This window comes from Ambystoma mexicanum, chromosome 12 (genome assembly GCF_040938575.1).
Source record: "Ambystoma mexicanum isolate Mex_15411 chromosome 12, UKY_AmexF1_1, whole genome shotgun sequence".
In the NCBI taxonomy this organism is placed as follows: Eukaryota; Metazoa; Chordata; class Amphibia; order Caudata; family Ambystomatidae; genus Ambystoma; species Ambystoma mexicanum.
In genome coordinates this window covers 27439287-27465142 of record NC_090936.1, presented here as the reverse complement: position 1 = coordinate 27465142, position 25856 = coordinate 27439287, and positions in this window count along the sequence as shown.

Sequence of the window (25856 nt, the reverse complement as noted above, 5' to 3'; positions counted from 1 at the left end):
GATGTACTTTTCACACTGTTCAACTTTATCTTGCCTGATAAACTCTCCTGCCAGGACTTTCTCATAGGAACACACTTGTAACTTGCATCACACACTTGTAACTTGCATCTGCCTGGTATATGCTCCTGCTAGGACTTTCTCATAGGAACACACTTGTAACTTGCATCACACACCTGTAACTTACAACTACCTGGTATACTCTCCTGCCAGGGCTTTCACATATAAAGACTTGTAACTTGAATCTGCCTGGTATACTCTCCTGCCCAGGCTTTCTCATATGAACAAACCTGTAACTTGCATCTGCCTGGTATACTCTCCTGCCCGGGCTTTCTCATATGAACAAACTTGTAACTTGAATCTGCCTGGTACACTCTCCTATCAGGGTTTTCTCATATGAGTACACTCGTAATTCTTATAGCTCCAGAGAGTTTACGAAGTGAGGTGTTATTGTTCTCTCCCCTTGACCTCTCTCTTGCTTTGCTTCCCCAAATTAGTACTGTAGGTCTGAGACCCTGCTTGGTCTTCCAAAAGTTCACACTGTTGGTCCCAGACCCTTCTTGGTCTTCTCTAAGTTCGTACTGTGGTTCTGAGACCCCAGTCCCTCTGCCCAACAGTGATTCGGTGTCCGAACCCTTTCCCTGTACTCACCGGCTTTCTCTTTATGGTTTCTCTGCATTTTCGGGGAGCGTCTGTCCTCCGGAAGGCGTCCCAGCCTATGCTGCCTTCAGGAAGCACAACTTGCTTCCTCCTGCTTCTCTCCACTTTCTGCGAGCCTCTTCACAGCACGTTGCTGACAGGGCTGACCTCTCACGCCTAGCAGCTGTCTGCACTCATGCGCCGCCGCTGGTACCTTGTACGGCCATGAGTTGGAGAACGCCTGCTCTCAGTTGCAGTTCCCCAGTGAGGGAGCCTCCAGGTTCCCTCTGGCACACTGCTGGTGTCCATGGGTTCTTCCCCCTTTTTGGGAGCCACGGCGGTTTCCCGGGTTCCCCCAGCATTCCTCAATTCTACATAGGTTGTTGGGGTGCCAGGGTTCCCCCTTCTATTCTCTGGTACAGCAGTGCAAGGCCCTTTCTTCTACAACAAATGTTTCCTGCAGCCAGGTCCTCTAGGGAGGACGTCTCTGACATGTTCTGAACCTTTCCTTGCTTTTATACTGGCTCTGGCCAGTAGGATCTTGGAAAAAACTAGACTGCTGTATGTTGTTCTTACATGTAATTATTATTCCTCCATTCTGTTCCCTCGTCACAGTACTTATTTTATAACCCCTTGTGAGTCATTGTGGATCTTCCTCGTCCAGTACTGGCAAAGGGATCTTCATTCAGGATACTCCTATTCTTCCTCATTCCAGTACTTTTTAAGGGAATGGTAGGATAAGTACAACTCATGAGTCCATTAGGAAAGAGGTGGTTTTTAGGTTTGTATGAGGGGGTTGTTAGGACAGTTTTTCCGAAGTCCAACTAAGGGCTTAGTAAAACCATTCAACAGATGCAGTGCAAGACTCCACTCTTAGTATAAGGCTGTACCACCACCACCTGAGTTCAGGGTAGTGTAGACAGAGCAGCCAGGCTTATCTTTGGAGGGAGAGAGGGCTGTAGAATCAGTACAATGAAATTGTAATAGAAGTGGTCCAAAGAAACACTGAAACACTATGGCCCTCATTACGACCCAGGCGGTAAGGGGTTTACGCCGGCGTAAACCATGGCGCCCCTTACCGCCTGAGTACGAGTTCCCGTAGCGCCATGGTGATTTTTACGCCTGCTTTTTGCAGGCGGTAAAAACCATGGCGCTAAGGGACTTGTTGTTAATTACGCCACCGTAATTTACGGTGGCGTAATTAACGCCTTCCCCACTCCCATTATGCCCTATGGGGCAAAAATGGGAATGGGGAAGGGTAAATGGGGATTGGGGACTTACCGCCCCGCCAAGGTCGGAATGGGGCGGTAAGTCCGCCAACCACCATGGCGGAGTTGGCAACTTAGCGCCATGGACCATGGTGCTAATTGCACCATGGTTCTCCGCCAAGGTCGTAATGAGGGCCTATCTGTTGTAAAAAATAAATGGTTTATTTAAATGCAAGTAGGCCCAGATAAATCTTGGGGGAAATAAGTACTATCACGTTATATATAACGACAATTATAAAAACACAACACTATGCTCGGAGGTACACAGGCACAGACCAAAGCATATAACCTTATTTGGAACACATAACAGGAGTTCTGTGGAGTCAAAAACAATGGTTAATTTTAGATTACTTTCAGTAATACCAAGGTAGTAGACACTATCAGTTGTACCGTGACGCTGTGCAAGAAATCACATAGTAATATCAAGTGGACAATATACTTTTCTGATCTAGTGAAACACATATTCTAGGAACAGTATAAACCTATAACTCTGATTTAGGATAACACAGTTATTCTATGGGAGTTGGACCTTGGGGTGTAATATTCAATTGCAGTTGCCTTTCAGTTCACAGACTAAGGGAAGCAATAACTCTATAACTTTTTTAGGATAACTCAAGGTAAGTAAAACCTATACACTTTTTTTGCAGGAGCTGTCAGCAACTTAAAGCACGTGTAAACCGTTTTGTGTCTGTCTAAAACAGACCAGGGCAAGCAAAACCCTGTGCTACACTTTATGAATGACTCCAAGTTATTCTAGATAGATAAACCCTAATGCATATTTATTCTGGACAGGCTAAGAGCAAGCCAGGGGAAGCAAGACCCAGTTGGGGGACACTCATACATTTATCCTAACAGGAACAGTGAAGAGAAGCCAACGGCATTACTTTTGGTTAGCGGCACAGCCAAATCATAGGTGAGTAATATAACCTTACATCTACTTTCTGTTAGAATGGCAAAACAGTTTTTAATGAAAGAAAATGGTTACATATACATTTCAGAATGGCAGAACATTGCTAAGGTAGGTAAAGCAACCTTACATATACTTTTCAGAATGGCTGAACATTTCTACGGTAATTAATAACTTGTGTAACTGTTCAATCTCAGAGTTACAGTTACCAACCAACTTCTTTTGCAAGTAAGTAACTTTTAAACACGTATTCCCTTTTTTAAGCAAAAGGCCCAATCCTTAGAAGTCTTTCCCTTATTCTTGGAGCATGAGTGTTCTCAGTGGCAGAAGGGGGGTCACTAGGACTAGTGACCAACAGGCAGATCAGGATAGGTTCTTAAGTAGCAAAAGTCAGAGTTCCTGAGGAAGACTGTTAGGACAAGTAAGTACTTTACTTTATAGTTAGTTGAGGGTCCAGGGGCTTCACAGAAGACACCCTAGGAGGATTCCAGCAGGGGCCTGGGTGCACTGGATGAGAGGACAACCAATCGCAGAAAGCACCCCAAAACTAAATGGGAATCACAGGAGGCTTAAGGTAAGTAAAAACACAAAGCCAGCACAGTACCTCAGCACAGAAGAAGCTTTTGAACTAAGAGGACTTCAGGATCTACAGCCAAAAAAACCCAGTAGTTGAATTCCTTCATCAGGAGGACAGAAGACAGGACACTGGAAGGACTTTTGCAGCAAGGATCACGGGGAAGGGTCTAGGCAAGGTTTTCCTCTTGGCTGGATGCAGCTCTGTGGATTTGGCACCTTTTTCAGGAGCACAGAAGAAGACAGAATATTGCTTATTGGATTCTCATTGTTTGTAAGGTGCAGCACTCCAGTGAGGGGACTTTTTGGACTGGAATCAGGCCTCTGGAGATCCATTAGGATGCCCACAAAGTTTCAGTGAGATTTACTAATCGGAAGACCGTGCACCGCATGATGACTTGAGGCCCCAGGGTATTGGGGAATCGCAGCCCGGCAAGATCGCAGAATGGTGTGGGGTGGCTCAAATGTCAGGTCTTCTTGAGTCCAGTGGGTCTTATTAGGCTCTGGGTCGGGCCATCATTTCCGGAGTCCCCAGGTTGATTGGAAGGAAGGGCTACAGCAGGCTCCGGTTACACAGCAGGCTCTCCGATTGCTGGAAATCGTCTGAGCTGTGAATTCATCATCTTCCTCTTTGGGTTTGGTTCTGGTGGTCGACTACCTCTTCAGCTTCCAGGTTCAGACTTTAATGCAGGAACCCAGTCAATCAGCCTTGCAACATTCAAACTTTGGGGGTTGGCAATCCTTTCAGGACAGCCAGCCTCCCAGTTTGAACTGGAATCTCACGCTCAGGCTGGAAGACAAAGGGCTGCATAGATTTGAACTCTTCTCTTGCTTCCTGCCTTCACAGACACTCTGGAGCCTGGGCGGGGAGTCCACAGGCCTCCCCACCGAAGATAAAAATCACACAAAGGAATTTCCCACCCTGGATGTCAGGGGAAGGAACAAGAAAGCACAAGGAACACTAAAATGCCAGAAAAACAAGACAGGGGACATTTTTGAAACAGCCCGCGGTAAAGGTGCACTGAATTAATAAACGGATTCACTGCCACCAGCCATTAAAGATAAGTTTGTCCTTGTAACATAAATGTTAAATTTAAAATGAGAAAGGGGATACTTAGTATCTCCCCAGCACTCCAAATACGGTGGGGGTGCTGGTCTCACCCAATAAAATGTAAAAGGGATTTCTACTCTTGGGAATTGTAGTTCTCACAAGATTAGCCATAGAAAGTTACAAGGGGAGCCCCTAGGACAACCCAGCAACATTAGGCACGTATTGCCAAAAAGTTGTCAAAAAGGATAACTTTTAAACGATACTATGGAGAGTCTTAAAAATAACACCCATAAAAAGAGTAAAAAGATTCTGTGAGTGTGGAAAAAGTTCCCACTCAAAGAGGCGTAAAGAAAAATAATCCACAAGTAAAAGCAAAAGGTTCTGGCGTTGACAAAGGTCAGGAAGATTTATCATTACTATGAAAATCGACTTGCTTCATCCCACTTCTCGCTTCTTCTGCGAGCCTCTCCAGAGCGCATTGCTCACGGGGCTGTCCTCTCGCACCTAGTAGCTGACTGCACTCATGCGCCGCCGCTGGTACCTTGCCCCGCCATGAGATGGAGAACTCCTGCTCTCTGTTACACTTCCCCAGTGAGGGAGCCTTCAGCTTCCTTCTGGCACTGTAAGGAGCTCATGGTGGCAACAGTAAAGACAGACACAAGTGATCAGAGTTCAAGGGTGTTTATTGAACAATGAATGCAGGGGGTGGGGGGAACGCCTAACCTAAACCTAAATCTAAGATGGGAACCAGCTCCGACCATCAAATGAAAAATAAGGCAGTCCTGTTGCGTTGTGTGAAATAAAAGGGTCTATACTAAGAAAAACCTATTGCCAAGTCCTTACAAGTAATTACAGAAAGAGTATGCAATAGGGTTTCAATGAAGAAAGACGTGTTCTCAAATAATTAGTTAGGATAGCTTTAGCCAGGGATCTCCCTTCCCCACATTTTGAGCACGGGACAAAGTGAATCTCTTGAGCACAACACACGCTTGAGCTTTCCGAGCACAAGCCAACAGTTCTGTATCAGCTATCAGGTACTTAGATGGTCAGGTATCTCTTTCACAAAAGTCTCTTGCCTTCGAGGCCTGATGTAGCCACCAAACAAACACACAAAGTTCTGCTTCACGTATACCTTGGGTGATGGCTTCACCCCTGGGTCTCCCTCTTCCGGGCGTAGACCCTTCTCAAAATCATAAGCAACAAATCGATCAATGCTCTTTGGGTGACAACATTCCACCCCAGATCTCCCTCTTTCGGGCTCTGTCCTCTTTTAGACGTTCGCTTCCCTTTGCCGGGTTCACTCTTGCCAACTTTACAACACACTGTTCATAGGGACTTCAGCAAACGTGATTCATTTCCCTTAGCTTCTCAATCATCTGTCGGTCAAAGACTTTCGACGGTACAGAGGATTTTACAAGACCCCTGTATGACCACTTTGACCTTTTCTCACCTCTTCCCAAGGGCTTCTGGTTACGGTAGTTTTTACCATTGGGTAATCGCCCAGAGCTTCCTAAATGTGCACCCACGTGGTGCCAGACTCCTCTGTTGCTGGTTTTCCCCTCTCTCGTCAATTGTAGCTTTAATTCTTTCAACGTTCACATTAGCCTTTGGCTACTTTTCGTTCAACACAGTTCGGTTTCGTATCGATACTCCCCTCGACTCACTGGCAGTGATGAACCGTTTGCCTTTCTTTATCCTTGGAGTTAAGGTTGGGACCACCGAGACCAGCGTCCTTCCCCGGCTTCATTATCAGCGGAGGAGGGTCTCTCCGGTCTTATGATTCCTTCTGTGGAGGATTCATGGGCCTTGGTCAGAAAGGGCAAGGTCGCTTCTCTCTTTGTCACCCTTTCGGTCTGGCCCGTCTTTTTCTTCCTCTTGATATGCCATGCTGAGTTAGCTCTCACATCGTGTGGTCTGCCTTGCTGGTCCTGTGCTCTCGTTCTCCATCTTTTATCCCTGTGGGAAGGGGAAGGGCCATCAGGTGTGTGTGATTCTGGTCAATTTCCTGACTTTGCCTGACCCTTGTATTGGGACATGTCAGGTAAACGGCTCTGGTGTTAGTCCGTTGTCTTTCGTGTTGTGCGAAAGTGTTCGTGTAGGAAAAGGGGGGGCCAGTGTTTTGGAATATTCTACATGGTAGGATGGGGAAAAGGTGTTGAAAGAAGGGGAATACAGCGTCTCACCCATCGGTGTCCCCCTCACTCTTCCCAAGGATGCCCATCCAGGTGATCCTCCCTCACTGGTCCCCCCCTCCCAAGAACTGGATCCAATAGCGATGACTGTGTACTGGCCACCTGGATGACAGATCCACGGGGACTAGCTAGGGAGACACTTTCAGGTTTCTCACAGGTACAGTGCTGGTGACCAGGGGTTTGCCACACTTTTTGGGGGCCTCAGTGGATCCCTGGGTTCCCCCAGCACTCCTCAGTTCTCCACAGGATGCTCTCTCATGGAACAGCAGTGCAAGACCCCTTCTTCTACAACAAACGATTCCTGAAGCGAGGTCCTCTGGGGAGGGCCTCTCTAACACGTTCTGAGTCTTTCCTTGCTTTTATACTGGCTCTGGTCAGTAGGAATTTCGAAAAAACTAGACTGCTGTAGGCTGTTCTTACATGTAATTCTCATTCCTCCATTCTGCTCCCATGTCGCAGTACTGATCTTATAACCCCCTTGTGAGTCATTGGGGATCTTCCTAGTCAAAGTACTGGGAAAGTGATATTCATTCAGGATACTCCTATTCTTCTTCATCCCAGTACGTTTTAGGGGAATGGTAGGATAAATACAACTCATGAGTCCATTAGGAAAGGGATGGTTTTTAGGGTTGCAAGAAGGGGGTTCAGGGTGCATTGACTGTTGGAGTTACCGTGTCTCACCTGATGATGTTGTCTCACTCCCTTGATAGTTGCCACCCTCCCGAAGTGATCCTCTGTCATATAGCCACCCCAGGGTGAGGAGCAGATAGCGGCTGCCGTCCCCCGGCCACATCGGGAGAGGTCACCGCTGAGAAAGGAGTGATGACCCCATTGGATTCATCACAGTAGCTTGGCACTTATGAGCTGTACTGCTCTTACATGCTCTGAGCGACCTTATATAGCAATAGATCCAGCCTTCAGTGGTGTACAGGTCTGGTAATGGCCTGCCAGTGGCGCCCGTTCGGTGAAGGCCTTCCGACAACTTAGGTAAGTTAACGGCCCTGCCCGCCCCGAACACTGTGTTATTCATTATTATCACCATGGGCAAACGTCTTTGGTGCTAATACTGTCTTAATTGTGAGTCATTGGGGATCTTCCTAGTCAAAGTACTGGGAAAGTGATATTCATTCAGGATACTCCTATTCTTCTTCATCCCAGTACGTTTTAGGGGAATGGTAGGATAAATACAACTCATGAGTCCATTAGGAAAGGGATGGTTTTTAGGGTTGCAAGAAGGGGGTTCAGGGTGCATTGACTGTTGGAGTTACCGTGTCTCACCTGATGATGTTGTCTCACTCCCTTGATAGTTGCCACCCTCCCGAAGTGATCCTCTGTCATATAGCCACCCCAGGGTGAGGATCAGATAGCGGCTGCCGTCCCCCGGCCACATCGGGAGAGGTCACCGCTGAGAAAGGAGTGATGACCCCATTGGATTCATCACAGTAGCTTGGCACTTATGAGCTGTACTGCTCTTACATGCTCTGAGCGACCTTATATAGCAATAGATCCAGCCTTCAGTGGTGTACAGGTCTGGTAATGGCCTGCCAGTGGCGCCCGTTCGGTGAAGGCCTTCCGACAACTTAGGTAAGTTAACGGCCCTGCCCGCCCCGAACACTGTGTTATTCATTATTATCACCATGGGCAAATGTCTTTGGTGCTAATACTGTCTTAATTGTAAAGTATTTGCTACTTTAACGTATGTGCATGCCCGATTGCCCTAAAAATAAATTAGGCACAAAGGTGGCCAGCAGTAGAAATAGTAAAGGGATCTAGACGTGGGCGGGACGTGAGGGTAGCGTGGAGCCTAGGGTCGTCTAAGGTGGGGAGGTGCAACCAGGTTCTACGCGCAGAGAAAAGGGAGTAACTGGCTCAGGAGCACTGTTTGGTGCAGGAGCTAGGTAGAGAACACGGCTGGGTAATGCTGAATTACACACACGCTTCCTGGCCACATGATTGGTCAGCATAGCTCTCAACCTTTTCCGATGCAAAGGCGGGTGAAATCACCCGATTTTGTGTTTGGCGGGTGAGAGGCCCATTGAAATGAATGGGCGTGCACGAGGCTTGGCGGGTGACTCACCTGTTTACAAGGCGGGTGACACCCGCCAAAAGCGGGTGAGTTGAGAGCTATGTTGGTCAGTGACTCTCTGACGGGTGCCAACAGCCGAGATGCAGAGCCTAGGTCACTAAGTGTAGTGCGATTTCCTGCTATCACCGGCGAGAACTGATATCACATAAACAGTATATACACCACGTTCCTCGTGTTTTAGAACGGTACTAAAAGTGAACTACCGTTTGCATTAGCACTGGAATTGTCATGACATACATTTTCGCACAATAAAACTTATCTGAAGGATTTGGCATTGAAAGGTTACATAGAACTTGTCAGTAATCCAAAAAGTTTTCCCAAATTATTGGAAAGTGAGGATGTGCTTGCTTTATTTACAGTAAACATGTTTTTTTAAAATCGATTTCTGTTGTAGCTGTCAATAATCCTGCTGTTATGGTGGGGATGCGTGCAAGAGACGCAGGGGCAGGCATGTTCAGAAGGAATGGACATCAAATCTAAAGAAATCAGGCGGCCATTTTAAATAGATTATCATCTTCCTCACAATACCGATTTAAAATGGGCGCTCCGCACAGGCAGCAAATATTTCCGTACACAGGCCTGTCCTTGCAGAGTGTAAGACCCGGAAGTGTTTGCGTTGTGTATCTTGAAAACTGCTACAAGTCTGAACTCCACTGAGCCCGGATAATAGACGCCGGGCTCCCACTGTGAGACTCTGGCAACCGCCCCCAAATACCAGGAGCTCCATGGGGGCTGCTGCACATTGCCCTTTGACCTTCCAAACACCAGCAAGAGAAGCAAGGCCATTACATTCGTCACACAGCTTTTTTGCTTAGAAAGACTGTCGTCCTTTTTACTGAAGCGCTCCACTTTGCTGTGCTGCACATTTCTAGTTATTGTTCAAATACAATTCTTGCATTTTTGAAAGTGATCGTTCCGGAAACTAAAGAGCGACAGAAACAGGCATATGTGTGAGCAGCTACAGGACATGATTCCAATGGGTTTAAAAAAAGGTTCAAATCTACGAGCCGGCAAGCAGCCGACCAAACTTGTTTGAAGAAACAAAGCAAGATTTTTCTTCAGTTTGTGCTTAGGGTGGGGTCTTAAAAAGTTGTGGTTTTTGCCAGTCCTTTGCGGTGAGGTGACGTACCAGGGCGCCACTGCAAGGTATTCGCCCCAGGGCATCAGGAGGTCTTCCTGAAAGATGCTGAGGCATGCAGTATTTTTTTAATGCAAGCTTTGACCTTGTGCATAATGTGCATTATGGTTCTGTGCAGCCGGGTTAGCGTTTGACGTTCTTGCAAGAGACGCATCTTCATGCGCAGGGCTTGTTTTTTCGGATATGGGGGTCGTAGGGCATGCAGGTGGGAAAGATCCACACTTGCGGCGGTACAAAGACTGGCATCTAGCCTGGGTGGTGGGGCCTTTGCAGTTAATCAGCATCTTTCAGTTCATTACTGCTGAGGCCCTAATGGCGTAAGAACGCCTCCATCAGCAAAGGGCCCGTAGCTGAGGCAGGATGGCAAAGCGACCTGCAAAGTCCAAGAGAGTAGAGCGTTGATCTTGAAAGCAAGATACAGCAAAGGTGACCATGTGATCAGCAACCACGGCTTAAGATGACTTTGCTGCAGTGTTACTGGGCGAACAGCGCTGCAGGGAAGGCAACATTCCTTTTACAGCTGTCTCCACCCCCAGAGTACAGCGGAATGGGGCAAGCAAATGGAGCAAGGACCAACTTTGCATGTGCTCTAGTGTCCCGTCTGGGCGGTTCCGCCAACTCCCGTTTCTCCCCACTCTCCTCACCTGAATCCAAGTCCTCTGGTTGCAGTTGCCTGTGAGAGAGATAGTCCTTCTCCTTTTTGTGTAGAACGTATCTGTCTCGAGAGGAAGCCACAGTGAGCGCTAAAGCGTAGCAAACCTGGGGCCTCCTTCCCGTAATCAGACAGTAGCGAAGGGAAAAAGCCTGTTCAGGCAGAAAAAACCATCCGATGAGTGAAGCAGCTTGAGAAGGTCCGGAGCAAGCAGTTGAAGTGGCGTTCTTGAGGTAGGTAGCTGATGGGAGCAGGCGAAGCCGGATATCCAAAGTAGAGAAGGAACCGGAGAGAGGGAGAGCCACTGGAAAGAGAACCAGCAGAGAAGACTACTCCGGAGCAACAGAACCCGAGGCGGCTGGAAGACAGCGCAGCCGAAGGTAAGGCAGAGAAGGCGGGCACGGAGGGGCCGCGCACCGCAGGAGAAAACAAGCCGAGAGGTAAGGAGAAAGCGGGAAGGAGAGGCAAGGCAGAGGAAGGAGGGGAGAGAAAAGGAAAGGTGGTCCGAGGGAGGCAGACCGAAGAAACAAGGAAGTGACCGGGGCGGTCGAGGCTGGAAAACTAGCGTGTAGACCCAAAGATGCGAGCTAGCGCAAAGAAGGGGGATGCAACGCGGCGATCGCTGGGAGAGGAGGAAAGAAATACTTCCCAGCTGCGCCATGTTGGAAAACCACTAGACCGTAGGGTGCGCTGAGGAGAAATCACATAGCGGAACCTCCGCTCGCCCTTCCAGCGCGTAGCCGCCAACGCGGATACAAACGCCAAACAGGACGGCGGATGACATCTAGTCCTGTGGTAGCCATGTTTGTAGGCACAAGAAGAATGAAAGCTGTGAGCCAGTGCTTTGAGGAAGGTAGGGATAGGCTTTGGTGCCCCCCAGCATTCATGGCTGCCCGGTGGTTGCCCATGGATACCATGTAGAAGTTACTGAATAGCCTGGCTCGCAGACGTATCATGGACGACGCATCACGTGGCTTCTGGCATGTTTGCTCTGGGAGCCTACAGTGAGGGCGCAGCCTACATTCACCTTCTACTTGACTTGTCCTGGAGTTCTCTGGCAGTGTCAAGCCAGGTAATGACAATGACATGGGGGGACCCTGCCTGTTCCTAACAGACATGTAGCCGGTTCTAAGGGTGAGACAGACGATCTGCTGGGCATGCAGCCAGTTATGGAGGTGAGACAGTGGGTTTCTGTGCCATGCATCAGAACTTCCAATAACGTTGATTATTCCTTACTCTGTGCGGCTGAAGTTCAAACTCCCTTATCTGCACTTATGCCTTTTATGATGGCTAAAGTCCACATTCCAACACTGGGGAAAGGCCTCAAGAGCGGCGATGTATCAAAACCACTAGGACAACATTACATTTGTGAAGGACATAGCTGTGAAGATTTTGAGTGGTTCATAATGTAAACACTTTACCTCAAAGGGGGAATCTAGAACATACCCTACAGGGAAAAGGGCAAAGGTGGACATAACATTTAAATTCCATCAAGAATGGATTAAATGAACAAATTAAATGGTTTGCTTTAGCCATGCTGAGTTTGGAATTCCTCTTTATATTATTAATGAATGTTTTGCCCCATTTCCATAATAATCAATATGAGGTCCTATCTTATTTAAGGTGACACTTTAGAACTAATTTGGAGGCAACTGATTATTTGCATCAAAAGTGGTTTCATATGATTTGACCTCTTGTTTGTTGTTTGCTATTTTTGGCACAAGGACTAAGGTACAGGTGACTTAGACGCCCTATGGTTCATATTATTAGATTTAAAAGCAACAGCAGTCATTGAGTATCGTCGATACAGCCTCATATACGTTGGACATTGATGAACAATGTTACCCATAGTATCGTAGAACCAAGTGCAAAACATCATTGATGCTGGACTGCTCAAGAAACGATCTAAAGGCAGCGCCGTCCAACTGATTTCTCCCTCTCCCCCCAGCCCCCTCCTCTCACCCTCCCCTTCCTGCCTGTCTATGCAACCAGCGACTTCATGCCTGTGGGTATCGCACGCTTTACACATGTGCAAAATAAATAAAATAAATAACTCCTATGTTAATAACATTTTGAAATATGTATCGCTGTATTGAAATCGTTTCTGTTTAATCTCATAATAATGGCTGCTGTTCATGCAAAAAAAAAAGCGCCATGTAACATTCCAGCATTGACTGTTAAGGCATTAGCCCTGCAGTCTTCAAGTCTTTTTGGCCTGGGCCTCCCTGAGCAAAATGTGAGTAGGCAAGACCCCCCCAAAAATCCCAAATGGATAGTAAGTCCAAATGACTATGAACTATTGCACCACACCGTGCTCCCATTATAGTCCCTGGACTCCCTCATCTCACCACAGACCCTGGGCTCTCCCACCCTGTTCCCACCACTATCCCATGCCCCCCATCCTGCTGCCACCACAATCACTAGGCTCCACCCACCCTGCTCCAGGGCAGTCCCAGGGCCAGTGGCGGTTGGTGGATTTCTTAAGTGGAGGGGCATAAATATTTCCCCAAGATATGCCATAGCGACCGAGCGTAGTGAGGGAGCCGGAACCAATCATGAGGGCTTGGCAGAGTTCTCCCCCTGGAATAAAAAAAAAAAAAGAATGGTCTAAAATGCTGCATTTTACAGCACACTTAAAAAAAATGGGTAAAAAGCCAAATAGTTTGCAATTGGCACTGGGGGGCCAAGGCGGAGGCATGGTATTTTTCCCTGGACACTGGTGACGGCTGCTGTATTTCTCTATGAACCAGCTATGTTCAAAATAATTGTAATTGTTTCTTTATTCAGCACTTAAACACAGGTAGCGTGCTTCAAAGCGCTTCAAGGTGGGAAGGGAGCAAGGGGCTACAGTAATCATTCTTAGGCCTTGACGTTTCCAAATGATCTAACAGAAAAAAACTAGCACACTGGGCATTTCACCTAGTGCAAGTACATGAAGTGTTACAGTCGCAACCAGGGTAGGGTGGGGGGACACAAAAAGGGAGGGGACAGGACCAACAAACTTACTAGTACATTCAGGTTATGCATGCGTACATACAGAGGTGCGAGGACAGGGGAGGGGGGAACAGGCGCGTCCAGTTCAGCAGGGCGTGTGTTAAGTGCAGAGAGATTGCCCCGCTCATGGAGCGTAAACTGAAAGTGCAATAATGCTGAACAAAGTGCAGCGGCCCCGAGGCAAGTGCAAAAGACTGGTGAGGGAGCCTGGGACCTGTAAGGCTCTAGAGGTGAACCAGGACACCAGTCAGCAAAAAAATGAACAGAGTTAGGGAGGAGAAAGAGGAAGGAGGGTGTAGAGAAATAGAACAGGGGTTAGCAGGGGAGAGGGAGAGAGAAAGGGGAAGAGAAGAGAAAGGTCTTGTGGAGTGGCCGGAACTTAAGGTGCTCCGGGTCAAGACAGAGAGAGGCAGGGTGGCTCTTCCAGAGGGAGGTACCTGCAGGGGATAAAGATCTACTCCCAAATCTCTGTGTGGAAAAATGGCTCACCCGCAGAGAGATGGAGGAGGACAAGCAGAGGACTCTAGAGGTAGAATATTTAGGAAGAGAGTGTTGTAGATAGTGTGGGCCTGGCCCCAGAAAGCCTTGTGGATTATGCAGGGGGTTTTAAACTTGATCCTTGCAGCCACGGAGAGCCAGTGGAGGGATTTCAGCGCCGGAGAGATGCGGTCCCTGGGCTTGAGGCCAAGGATAAGTCTTGCGGTTCTGTTCTGGATGAGTTGTACAGGACGGAGAGTAGAAGTAGGAAGATTGAGAAAGAGGCTGTTGCAGTAGTCCAACCTAGAGAGAACCAGGGCTCTAGAGGTGGTGAGCCTCTGGGGGAAAGTGAGAAATGGTCGACTGCCTCTGAGTCGGTGCAGTTGGTAGTGGGACTTTTTAGAGATGTCTGAGATGTGATAAGAGAAGGAGGGAGTGGAGTCGAATATGATCCCTCGATTGTTTGCCTCATTGGTAGGTGGGGGCGCAGAGCCAAGGGAGGCTGGTCAGTGTGAAAGTGGGAAAGCAGGAAAGGGGGAGCAGGGGTCCCAATGAGGATGATCTCTGTCTTACTGTAATTCAGGCAGAGATCGTTAGCAGCACACCAAGACGAAATGCAGACAGACAGTCAGGGTTGAGCGAGAAGGGCGAGGCTGAGGGTAGCCTAAAAGAGAGCTGCGTGTCATCCGCATAACACTGAAAGTTAGAGGTAAAGGTAGAGCTCCTGTGGGCCAAGGGGGCCATGTAGATATTAAAGAACCAGGGGGATAGGTTCGATCCCTGGGGGACACCGCAAGCAGAGAGAGAGATAGAGGAGAGAAAGGACCCAAACTCCACCTGGGAAGGCCAGTCAGAGAGAAAGGAGGCGAGCAACACCAGCGCCTAATTTGTGATGCCCAGGGTTTCACCAAGACGGGAGATCAGGATATTGTGGTTTACCGTATCGAAAGCAGAAGAGAGGCCGAGAAGAATGAGGACAGAAGGAGAGTTGGAGTCAAGATTTGAGAGCAGGTCTTAACGTGTGTTCAGAAGAGCAGCTTCCGTGCCTCTGGATGCTCTAAAGCCAGACTGATGGTCACAGAGACAACCAACAGATTCAGTGTGGAGGGTAAGTTGAGTGATAGCCAACTTCACAGGAGTTTTGCCAGGAAAGGGGTGATGGAGATTGGGCGATAGTTTGCCGGAATAGACGGATCGGCGGAGGGTATTTTGTGCAGAGGGTGCACAAGAGAGTGCTTGCGAGGAGACGGGAAAACTCCAGTGGCAAAAGAGAGGTTGAAGAGGTCGGCCAAGGCTGAAGCGAGAGCGTCAATATTGTCCTTGATGGTTTTGAAGGGGCATTCTCAAAATAATGAGAATGCCACTAATGTGCAGGATACTAAGACACCATTCCCAAGATTACTAGAATTTAAAGAGGCTGAATTAAATATTTCAGTATGTCACAAGTGTGCAGGGTATAATGACCCTTTTACCCAAAGAGAACAGTATTAAATACACGTTTTAATCGTTTAATCATCCACAGCTATTTAGCAGGGTTTGGTATATCAGGAATCCGCTGTAGGCTGCCAAATCCGAAGACTGCAGCCTGCGTGCGTGCTAGTCATAATATTGCAGGCTTCTGAGCCTCACTCGCATCTTATTGAGAATCGGTTCAGCCTGCGTGCGTGCATGCTAGCCATAATACTGCGGGAGTCTGAGCCTCAGCCTCATCTTATTGAGAATCGGTTCAGCCTGCGTGCGTGCTAGCCATAATACTGCGGGAGTCTGTCTGAGTCTCAGCCTCATCTTATTGAGAATCGGTTCAGCCTGCGTGCGTGCATGCTAGCCATAATACTGCGGGAGTCTGAGCCTCAGCCTCATCTTATTGAGAATCGGTTCAGCCTGCGTGCATGCTAGCCATAATACTGCGGGAGTCTGTCTGAGTCTCAGCCTCATCTTATTGAGAATCGGTTCAGCCTGCGTGCGTGCATGCTAGCCATAATACTGCGGGAGTCTGTCTGAGTCTCAGCCTCATCTTATTGAGAATCGGTTCAGCCTGCGTGCGTGCATGCTAGCCATAATACTGCGGGAGTCTGAGCCTCAGCCGCATCTTATTGAGAATCGGTTCAGCCTGCGTGCGTGCTAGCCATAATACTGCGGGAGTCTGTCTGAGTCTCAGCCTCATCTTATTGAGAATCGGTTCAGCCTGCGTGCGTGCATGCTAGCCATAATACTGCGGGAGTCTGAGCCTCAGCCGCATCTTATTGAGAATCGGTTCAGCCTGCGTGCGTGCTAGCCATAATACTGCGGGAGTCTGTCTGAGTCTCAGCCTCATCTTATTGAGAATCGGTTCAGCCTGCGTGCGTGCATGCTAGCCATAATACTGCGGGAGTCTGAGCCTCAGCCGCATCTTATTGAGAATCGGTTCAGCCTGCGTGCGTGCATGCTAGCCATAATACTGCGGGAGTCTGAGCCTCAGCCGCATCTTATTGAGAATCGGTTCAGCCTGCGTGCGTGCATGCTAGCCATAATACTGCGGGAGTCTGAGCCTCAGCCTCATCTTATTGAGAATCGGTTCAGCCTGCGTGCGTGCTAGCCATAATACTGCGGGAGTCTGTCTGAGTCTCAGCCTCATCTTATTGAGAATCGGTTCAGCCTGCGTGCGTGCATGCTAGCCATAATACTGCGGGAGTCTGAGCCTCAGCCTCATCTTATTGAGAATCGGTTCAGCCTGCGTGCGTGCTAGCCATAATACTGCGGGAGTCTGTCTGAGTCTCAGCCGCATCTTATTGAGAATCGGTTCAGCCTGCGTGCGTGCATGCTAGCCATAATACTGCGGGAGTCTGAGCCTCAGCCGCATCTTATTGAGAATCGGTTCAGCCTGCGTGCGTGCATGCTAGCCATAATACTGCGGGAGTCTGAGCCTCAGCCGCATCTTATTGAGAATCGGTTCAGCCTGCGTGCGTGCATGCTAGCCATAATACTGCGGGAGTCTGAGCCTCAGCCGCATCTTATTGAGAATCGGTTCAGCCTGCGTGCGTGCATGCTAGCCATAATACTGCGGGAGTCTGAGCCTCAGCCTCATCTTATTGAGAATCGGTTCAGCCTGCGTGCGTGCTAGCCATAATACTGCGGGAGTCTGTCTGAGTCTCAGCCTCATCTTATTGAGAATCGGTTCAGCCTGCGTGCGTGCATGCTAGCCATAATACTGCGGGAGTCTGAGCCTCAGCCTCATCTTATTGAGAATCGGTTCAGCCTGCGTGCGTGCTAGCCATAATACTGCGGGAGTCTGTCTGAGTCTCAGCCGCATCTTATTGAGAATCGGTTCAGCCTGCGTGCGTGCGTGCTAGCCATAATACTGCGGGAGTCTGAGCCTCAGCCGCATCTTATTGAGAATCGGTTCAGCCTGCGTGCGTGCTAGCTGTAATACTGCAGGAGTCTGTCTGAGCCTCAGCCGCATCTTATTGAGAATCGCTTTGCCGTGATATCTCTGTTTGTGTAGTGCTTGCACACTGGGTATCCAAGCGCTTCCATCTGCTGTGAGTGGCTGAGATTGTGACTGAACGCCGTTTTCTTCGGTGTAGTTTCCATTATGTGATTAACCAGAATCGTAGATTTCTGCTTTTTTTTCCGTGGGCTAGCTTGCATGAGATATGACATACGAATATGGATTATTTTGGAAGCCCGCATATTGTATTATACTTCAAGTAGATAGTATTGTGCCATGTTGTAGTTCTCTGCTTCCTCCATCGTGACACTATTTTGGAAAATCAAGTTATGGGCACCCTTACAATCCTGATAAATCGCAGTACGCTACACAGGGCCTACTCTCTAAAACCGCACGATGGAAGATGTCTCTTTCACTGGTGCATTTGTTGACAGCGCTCTCGTGGTCCAGAGGGCAGAGGTGCAGTTAGCATGCCCAGTCTGCCAGAAGCAGGATGAGAGAAGGTGCAGCAAACAGGGGCAGTGCTACAGTCTTCCTTTCTGTGCCATAGCCGCTCCTCCCTGGCGTCCCCTGGCTCAGTTCATTATTAACCTCCCGGTTTAGTGCTTTGAAACTTCCCCAGCGCCCTTGGGCCGCAATACTCCTGGACCGATCCAGAGGGTCCCGCCCCACAGTTTGAATACCGTTGCGAGTAGCCTGAGATGACATTCTGTCAAGACACAAGTCATCCACCAGATTAAACAACCGCTAGACGGGCACAAATTTAAATTTAGCGTTTTCGCGACTTTTGTCTATCAGATGCATGGAATATCAAACAAATTATATGGAACAAACAACCTATCCCGCAAGAACACGCAGAGTAAGATTTAGTTGAATTTATGGAGAGAGTGCGTATCGAATTACAGAGAAAAACTTTGTTTTGGGCCTGTTTTCAGACTAAGACATGGATCCAATGGTTACATTCTTCATAATAATCACTGTGAATTAATTTGCATGTGAATATTGCTACAAGCAAATGAATGTGACCAATCTGTGGTATTCCATACAAATAGGGAAATGGTTTTAGTCACAGTGCATAGAACGGGTTGCAGTGCGTGGAACGGGTTGCAGTGCGTGGAACGGGTTGGAGTGCGTGGAACGGATTGGAGTGCATGAAGCAGACTGGAGTACATGGAACGGACTGAAGTGCATAGAATTACGCAACAAACATGGAATGATTTGGAGTGCATAGAACGTTTGAAAGAGCATGTAAACCATCATATCAGATCACCATGCTTACTCTCTTCTTTACATCACCATTCAACTAGAACAACACAGAGATACTATGACACCATTCGGTATAGTTGTCATACTAACATCCGCCTCATACTCCCCATCACTCTAACTAAACACTGCTGGTTACACACCCTCCAGCCAGGCGTTCTCCTCAGGCCTAACGCAGCCAGAATCAGTCTGGATAAAACCTGCCAGAACGAACACATACTATTGATCTCTCAACCACCACACCTAACGCTAAGAAGCAGCTATTACACTAATGCCACACCAGCTGCACACATATACGGTGCTCACACGCACCTTTGACTCTCTCTACTCACTGTACTGACTTGAACTTTGGTTCCCGAGGGCGTTCAACCTACCAGCGCCTTGAGACTATATCAAGAGTACATAAGGTGCTATATAAATGCAAAGTAACATAACATAACATAACTGAATCAAGTGTAAACGTGACAGAAGCGCGTCCTGAAGAAGATCCCTATTAATTAGATCTAAAGGGGTTGAAACTTGTATATAGGCGCACTGTTGATGTACGGTCCTTTCTGGCAGTATTCGTATCAGTTTTAGTCGACTTCTGCAGTATTCATGTATTTTAACTGATTTTATGATTGTGATAGAATTATCTTTGTCATTTTATGTGCACGTAGTTTTTTTGTTCAGCACTTCACAGCAATTTATCTGACACGTCTTTTCCCCCATGAATGCAAGGATATTTATTGTGTCTTTAATACATTGAAAGAATTAAGGTACAGAAAGTCTAAATTGTGTATAAGTACATTTTTCTGCACACGATTTCTTTTGAAACGCTTCCAGGAATATGGGGGTTGGGGGAGGGGGAGGCGCTGAGAAAAGACACCCAGCTCCTGTCTGTCAATGGACCTCATTTACTGGCCGCGTTCTCAGGAAAGCCTTCTCTTTGCAGCTCATGTTCTGACTCCCTTATCCGCACTTATGCCTTTATGATGGCTAAAGTCCACATTCCACAACTGGGGGAAGTCTGTGCACATTCCCTGCAGGCCTCAAGTGGGGGCTCCGATCACGGCCGTGAGGCGAAGTCAGCCTGTACACGCCAGCACCGAAACCTTATACAGGCAAAAGCCTCCACCTAGCAGAATCAATGCTGTAAACATGCAGGGGAGAGAGGAAGTGACGTGTGGCCTTTCTTTTCTGACATGTGCCTCATGCTCGCTTTGCATTCTGGTACTTGTAGTCCAAGTTTTCTGATGGGAAAATGGAACTACAAGTCCTAGAATGCAAAGGAAAAATCCAGGACTGGTTAAGCACCTACAAATTGGAATGGGTCATTTTGGCAAGTATGCTTTGGGGCACTAAATGGGGAAGATGTATGGACAAGTCAAAGATATGTTTTTTTTAATGTCTGGCCGGGCAGACGCAGCCCAGTCTTGGCCAGCCCGCCCCACTAAACCACCACTCTATTTCTTTTCTGGGCTGCTGCTCCCGGCAGACATGGGCCCGTGCAGTTTAATGAGACCTGCACCCCTCCCCGCCCCCGTCAATCGGCACTCGTTTCCGTGCTCAGAGGGGAACCAGCAGTTTTGCAGCAAACACCTCATTAAGATTACCTTTTTTTTAAACACCCCCCTCTGCCAAATACAATATGTTTATAGATTTGATCAGGCCATATTGAGAGTTATGGCCCAGCACATCTCACTGCCCTTTAGCTTCGTTTTGAGGGCCCATAACTCCGGGTGCAGCTCTCAGGCATGGTCTATAAAGCTGAGTTAGCACCCTTTTTTAGAACATTCATGCCAGTCCGACCAAATAGGATGCAGGAGTTATGGGCACTATTAAATAATTAATCTTTTATAACACGCCTAATACCGCAGGCCAGTCTCTAAGCGTGAGACCGGGATTTGAACCTGTGTTACTCTGCGGTGTATTGTTTCCAAGAAATCAAGAAGTCTTGTTTCCAGGACAAACGCGTTGCCCCTTAGCTATCCTCCCTCTATTTTGAGGTGATAGTTTACCAGAATTGCTGTTTCTTTATTGACTGGTCAGCCATGTACATTTCCTTTAAGACTTCTTCCTCTGCCTATCCTGGCAACCAGTGCTGGCCTTAGCAGCGGTAGCGCCCCGGGCCGTGTACGAAAAATGCATGAGCGGCCTATTGTAATGAAAAGCACCTTGCTCGCTCGTTGAAGCGGGGAGGTAATCATTGCACCAGCAAACTATTGTTATCAAATGTGCTAATAACAAAAGGGCGCCTGCCGTGCCTTCTCCCCCTATGTCAGCTTGGGGGAGTCCTTGAACGACTCCCCCAAGCTGGTGTGGCTGGGGGCGAATGGCGGCTTGGCGAGCTATGGTGCCCCGGCCGGTCGCTCGGCCTGCCCTGCCTTAAGGCCGGACCTGCTAGGAACCTAGCCCCTCTTCCATCTGTGGCCCCTCAGCCCACTCTTGCTCCTCTCATACCTGGTGCATCGGGGAGCTGCACACGCTCTCATTAGTATGAGCTACCGGCGAAGAAAACTGAACAATTAAACCTTCTAAAAAAATGCCCACCCCAGAAAGTAACCAAGGACTCCAGCTCCAGTCCCTCTAACCACAAAAGACCCACATTGAACCGTACTAAACAGAAGCCTAAAGATCGTCCTAGCACTGCCTACATACCAGACAGCCACCAACCTAACCTCAAAGGAGCCCTCATAAATGCTAGATCTCTAGTTGCCCATGCAACTGAAATCTCTGACATTTTATTAACAAACAACTTAGACTTCTTGGCCATTTCAGAATCCTGGTTACATGACGCAGCAGGCCCTGCCCTATCGCTGGCAGTCCCTGAAAATTACACTATCCTGCGAGTAGATAGACACACCTCTCGAGGTGGAGGAATAGCAATTATAGCCAAGTCCAACTTAGATTTGAGAATGGTGACAACACCAACCATGAAATCTTGTGAATGCCTGTCGATCAAAGTCGCTATGGCCAACTCACAGACTCTAAACATCTTCCTGATCTATAGGCCACCAGGTCCCATTGGAACCTTCTCGGAAGACATCTCTACGGCCTTGTCTAACAACCTAAAAAATACTACCCAAACACTAGTGTTAGGCGATTTCAATCTAGGTTATAATGATACTAAGGATACCAACTCTACTGCTATTGCTATGACTCTGCAAGAGTTTGGCTTCTCCCAGAAAGTCAACTCACCCACGCACAACAAAGGTCGAATCCTCGACTGGATTGCAGAATATAACTGTGAGGTAACTATTACGGCTATCGTTCCGCAGATCTGGACAGACCACCATCTTCTAGTATTCACACTAGCCACTAACCCAGCCACGGCCCAGCCCTCGATCACCCCTCCGTCACTTACGAGGAATAAAAAACTTATGACAGTTGAAAAACTGCTGCCCCATATCATACCTAAACTCAATTCTATACCGGACAATATGGACCCTAACGCTCTAGTCGAACGTTACAACAAAGTCATGAATTCAGCCCTTGACAACATTGCACCACTGAAACTAAGGAATAGCAAACCCGAAAAACACCTCAACTCTTGGTTTACCCCACACTTAAAAAACCTGAGATTACTCAAAAGAAAGCTGGAAACGGCTTGGAGACTCTCCCCATCAGCAGAAAATAAACTAAACCTCTCCAAAGTCTCATCTCAATACAAAAAAGACATCCTTTTAGCCAAACAGGAAACCTATAACAACAGAATATCCCAATCCAAGTCCAGCGTTAAAGAACTGTTCATTATCCTGAAAGAACTGGAAACACCCATTGTACCACAAGAAAACTGTATCAAAGACAAGAAGTGGTGCTCCAGTATCCAACACGCCCTAACCAACAAAGTAGCCAACCTACAGACCAAAATTGCCCACAAGAAAGCCTCTCTAGCACCCCAAACGCCTCAGAGCATAGCTCCCCTAGCACACTACAAACAAGAAACACGTTTCAGCTTCTCCAAAGTATCAATAACCGAGGTGGAGAAGGTCATATTGGGACTTAAACCGTCCAACTGCAAAGGAGACCAATGTCCGGCGCAACTTATCAAGGATGCCGCGAGAGAACTCTCTCCTTTCATAACCAAACTTATCAACTCGTCATTCACCACCGGTACTGTCCCGAATAACCTGAAAGAATCCTGGGTTCTACCTCTACTGAAAAAGCAAACACTTGACCCTGCCATTCCCACAAACTTCAGACCTATCACGACTGTGCCATTTCTTCTAAAAATCTTAGATAAAGTGGCCTACATTCAAATTCAGAATTTCTTGGAATCTAACCTCCTCCTAGGATCTCGTCAATCTGGATTCCGCCCTCAACATGGCACCGAGACGGCCTTAATTGACCTTAAGGCCCAAATAGATGAGTTTAGAGACAAAAGCCAAGCAGCACTACTCCTCCTTCTAGACCTCTCGGCTGCATTCGACCTGGTCGACCATAAAGTCCTATGTAGTCACCTAGATTCCGCAGCCCATTTCTCTAAGGAGGCCATAACCTGGATCGAGTCTTTTCTGAGTAACCGGACCATGAGAGTCTTCTCTCCCTCTGCCTCAGCAGACCCTATACCCATAACCTGCGGCGTTCCACAGGGATCCTGTGTGTCACCCACACTCTACAACGTATTCACCAAGCCCCTCTTCGACGAAATGGACCATTTGGGTATCGCCTATACTAACTATGCAGACGATACCCAAATCCTCCTTCCGCTTTCAGGAGATTACGCCGTTGATCTGGCTTTGGTGAATAGAATTTACAGTATCGTTCAGGCATGGATGGCCACTCATGGCCTATGTTTGAACGATGACAAAACTGAGCTCATTATCCTAGGCACCCCGACACTCTTAGCCAAATTTAGCCCAGATTATGCCAATTTCGCTATTGATGGTAATAACATAAAAGTAGCAAAGGAAGTGAAGACCTTAGGCTTTTACCTCGACGCCACTATGAACTTCTCTAAACAAGTTAACTCCCTTGCATCGACTACTGCATACACATGCAAAATCATAAGAGCTAGTAAACAATTCCTCTCTACTGACAGTTGCCTCACGCTGGCTAGAGCCCTCATACTTTCCAAATTGGATTATTGTAACGCACTCTACATCGGAGCGAATAAACAAACCATCCATAAAATACAGGTTCTCCAGAACAATGCCTTGAGAGCAGCATTGAAGATCAATAGAAGTGAGCATATCTCCTCTACTAGAAGAGAATACAAATGGTTATCCACCCTTGATAAAATCAAACTCAAGACTGCCTCCCTTACCCATAAGTGCCTCAATAATAATGCACCACCCTACCTTATAGACAGAATTTGCAAAAAAACATCCTCCAGACCGACGAGAATAGCTAACTCCAACTGCCTCCAAGTTCCACGATTTAGACTATCCACTATTGGGGGACATAGCTTCCCAGTCAAGGCCGCGCAACTATGGAACTCCCTACCTCCAGGTATTAGAGCCCCCCAGCCTTATGCCAAATTCAGACAGATTTTGACCAACTGGCTAAAAGAAAATGACAAATAAACTCGGACTAACACCCTCTCGACGTTCTGCTTCCTATCCTCTGCCTATGGAGTCACCTATTTTGCACCAAGTCCACCTGGACAACTCTCCTAATGTACTGCGTCCACCTTACTCTACGCCACCTAACCATGCAACCTACATTGTATATATTGATATGCCACTGTCTATTTTGTCCTGTATTTCCTGTACCCATGTAATCTCAGTGCATTCTCTTGTGATTATGTAATTTACTCTGTATATACTGATGTGTTATTATATATGTCGGCCTGTTGGCCATGTAACTAAGTTTAACATATCCTTACTGCTGCGCCCTGTTGCTCCTGGGTCTGGTGCGCATTATAAATATTAAACTAAACTAAACTAAACACCCAGCATCTTGATTGGGGCCTGCCCAGACACAGTGACACCCGTTCTGTGGCCCTCCCTATGAACCGCTCACCCCCCATGCCGCCTCCAGGCACTGGGCGAGCTGGCCCCTCGTCCCTCTGCTGAGAGTTTTCAGCTGCTGCCCCCCTGGTCTTCCATTCACAACTTGCTGACCCTCCTCCTTTTCTCTTTCTGGCTGTCTTCATTTAGAGTGGGATACCCTTGAACTGGGGTGTCCGAGCCAGACCTTTCAGACGAGGCAGCAATACTTTGAGACGGATGGAGATGCAGAAGATACTCAAACATCAATAATCAAATTGGCTCAAAAAGTTGGCAACGTGCATATGATTTAATATCAATTATCTAAAACAGGGAGTACAACAAACATCAACAAACTCGCTCGATCTTCGCACTATGCTAATTTCATAAAAAAATACAACATTTATAGTAAAAACTTGTCATCATTGACGTCAACCTACGCTGCAAGCTACAAAAACCTACTTCGGAAGATGAAAGGCTTACAGGGAACATGTAGGTATACGTTCCATACTTGTCAGGGAAGGTGATTGGGTTTCTAACATCAGGTGGGGCAACTAAGCTCACCTCTAGTGCAGGTTTCTATGAACGTCATCAAATACACGACAGGCCATTGGTTATACAAATTAGGGCTCTCTATTATGTGGCCCTCTATAATTGGTTGGCACCCTTGTACCCCTCTGTAATATTCCACCTACGTAAGCACCACTCAGGCTGGCCTCCAGTTGCTGGTGGGCTGGTTATAACCATAGCTTCCCACCATTTAGCCTGTCATGTGTCATCACTCTTGCCGCCTGCCAGTCAATTAAGGCTTTGAACTTTGCCTTGGAAATGTTCTCTGTGCGGGAGAATATGAGTGAGTATAGGCATACTCTCTCTTCTTGGTTTCGATACAGCTCGTCTCGATGTCTATTTTCATCTGACCACGTGACAGCGGACCACGTTTTAGAGTCTTTCTGCATTTAAAATACTATTAAATGTTAAACCTCTGATGTCTTTGATGTTTCCGCTCCTCGCTTAAGACAGGAGTTTTGTTCTTTTCACCCGTTCTGTAACCACTGCTCGAACATTCAGGCCCACGGTGGCCTCGACCTCCTGGTCTTGGGCCAACCAAGCCTTTCTGTGATTCACCTCCATGGTTCAGTTTTCAATTTCTACCTGTGATACACTGAAAAAGCCGTCCTGCTCACAGGATCCAGCTCTGCTAAAGTACGTTGTGGAATCATCCACAGTCCATACATTTTCTATGCATATACGTTGGCACGTCGCCGCAATCTATTCAC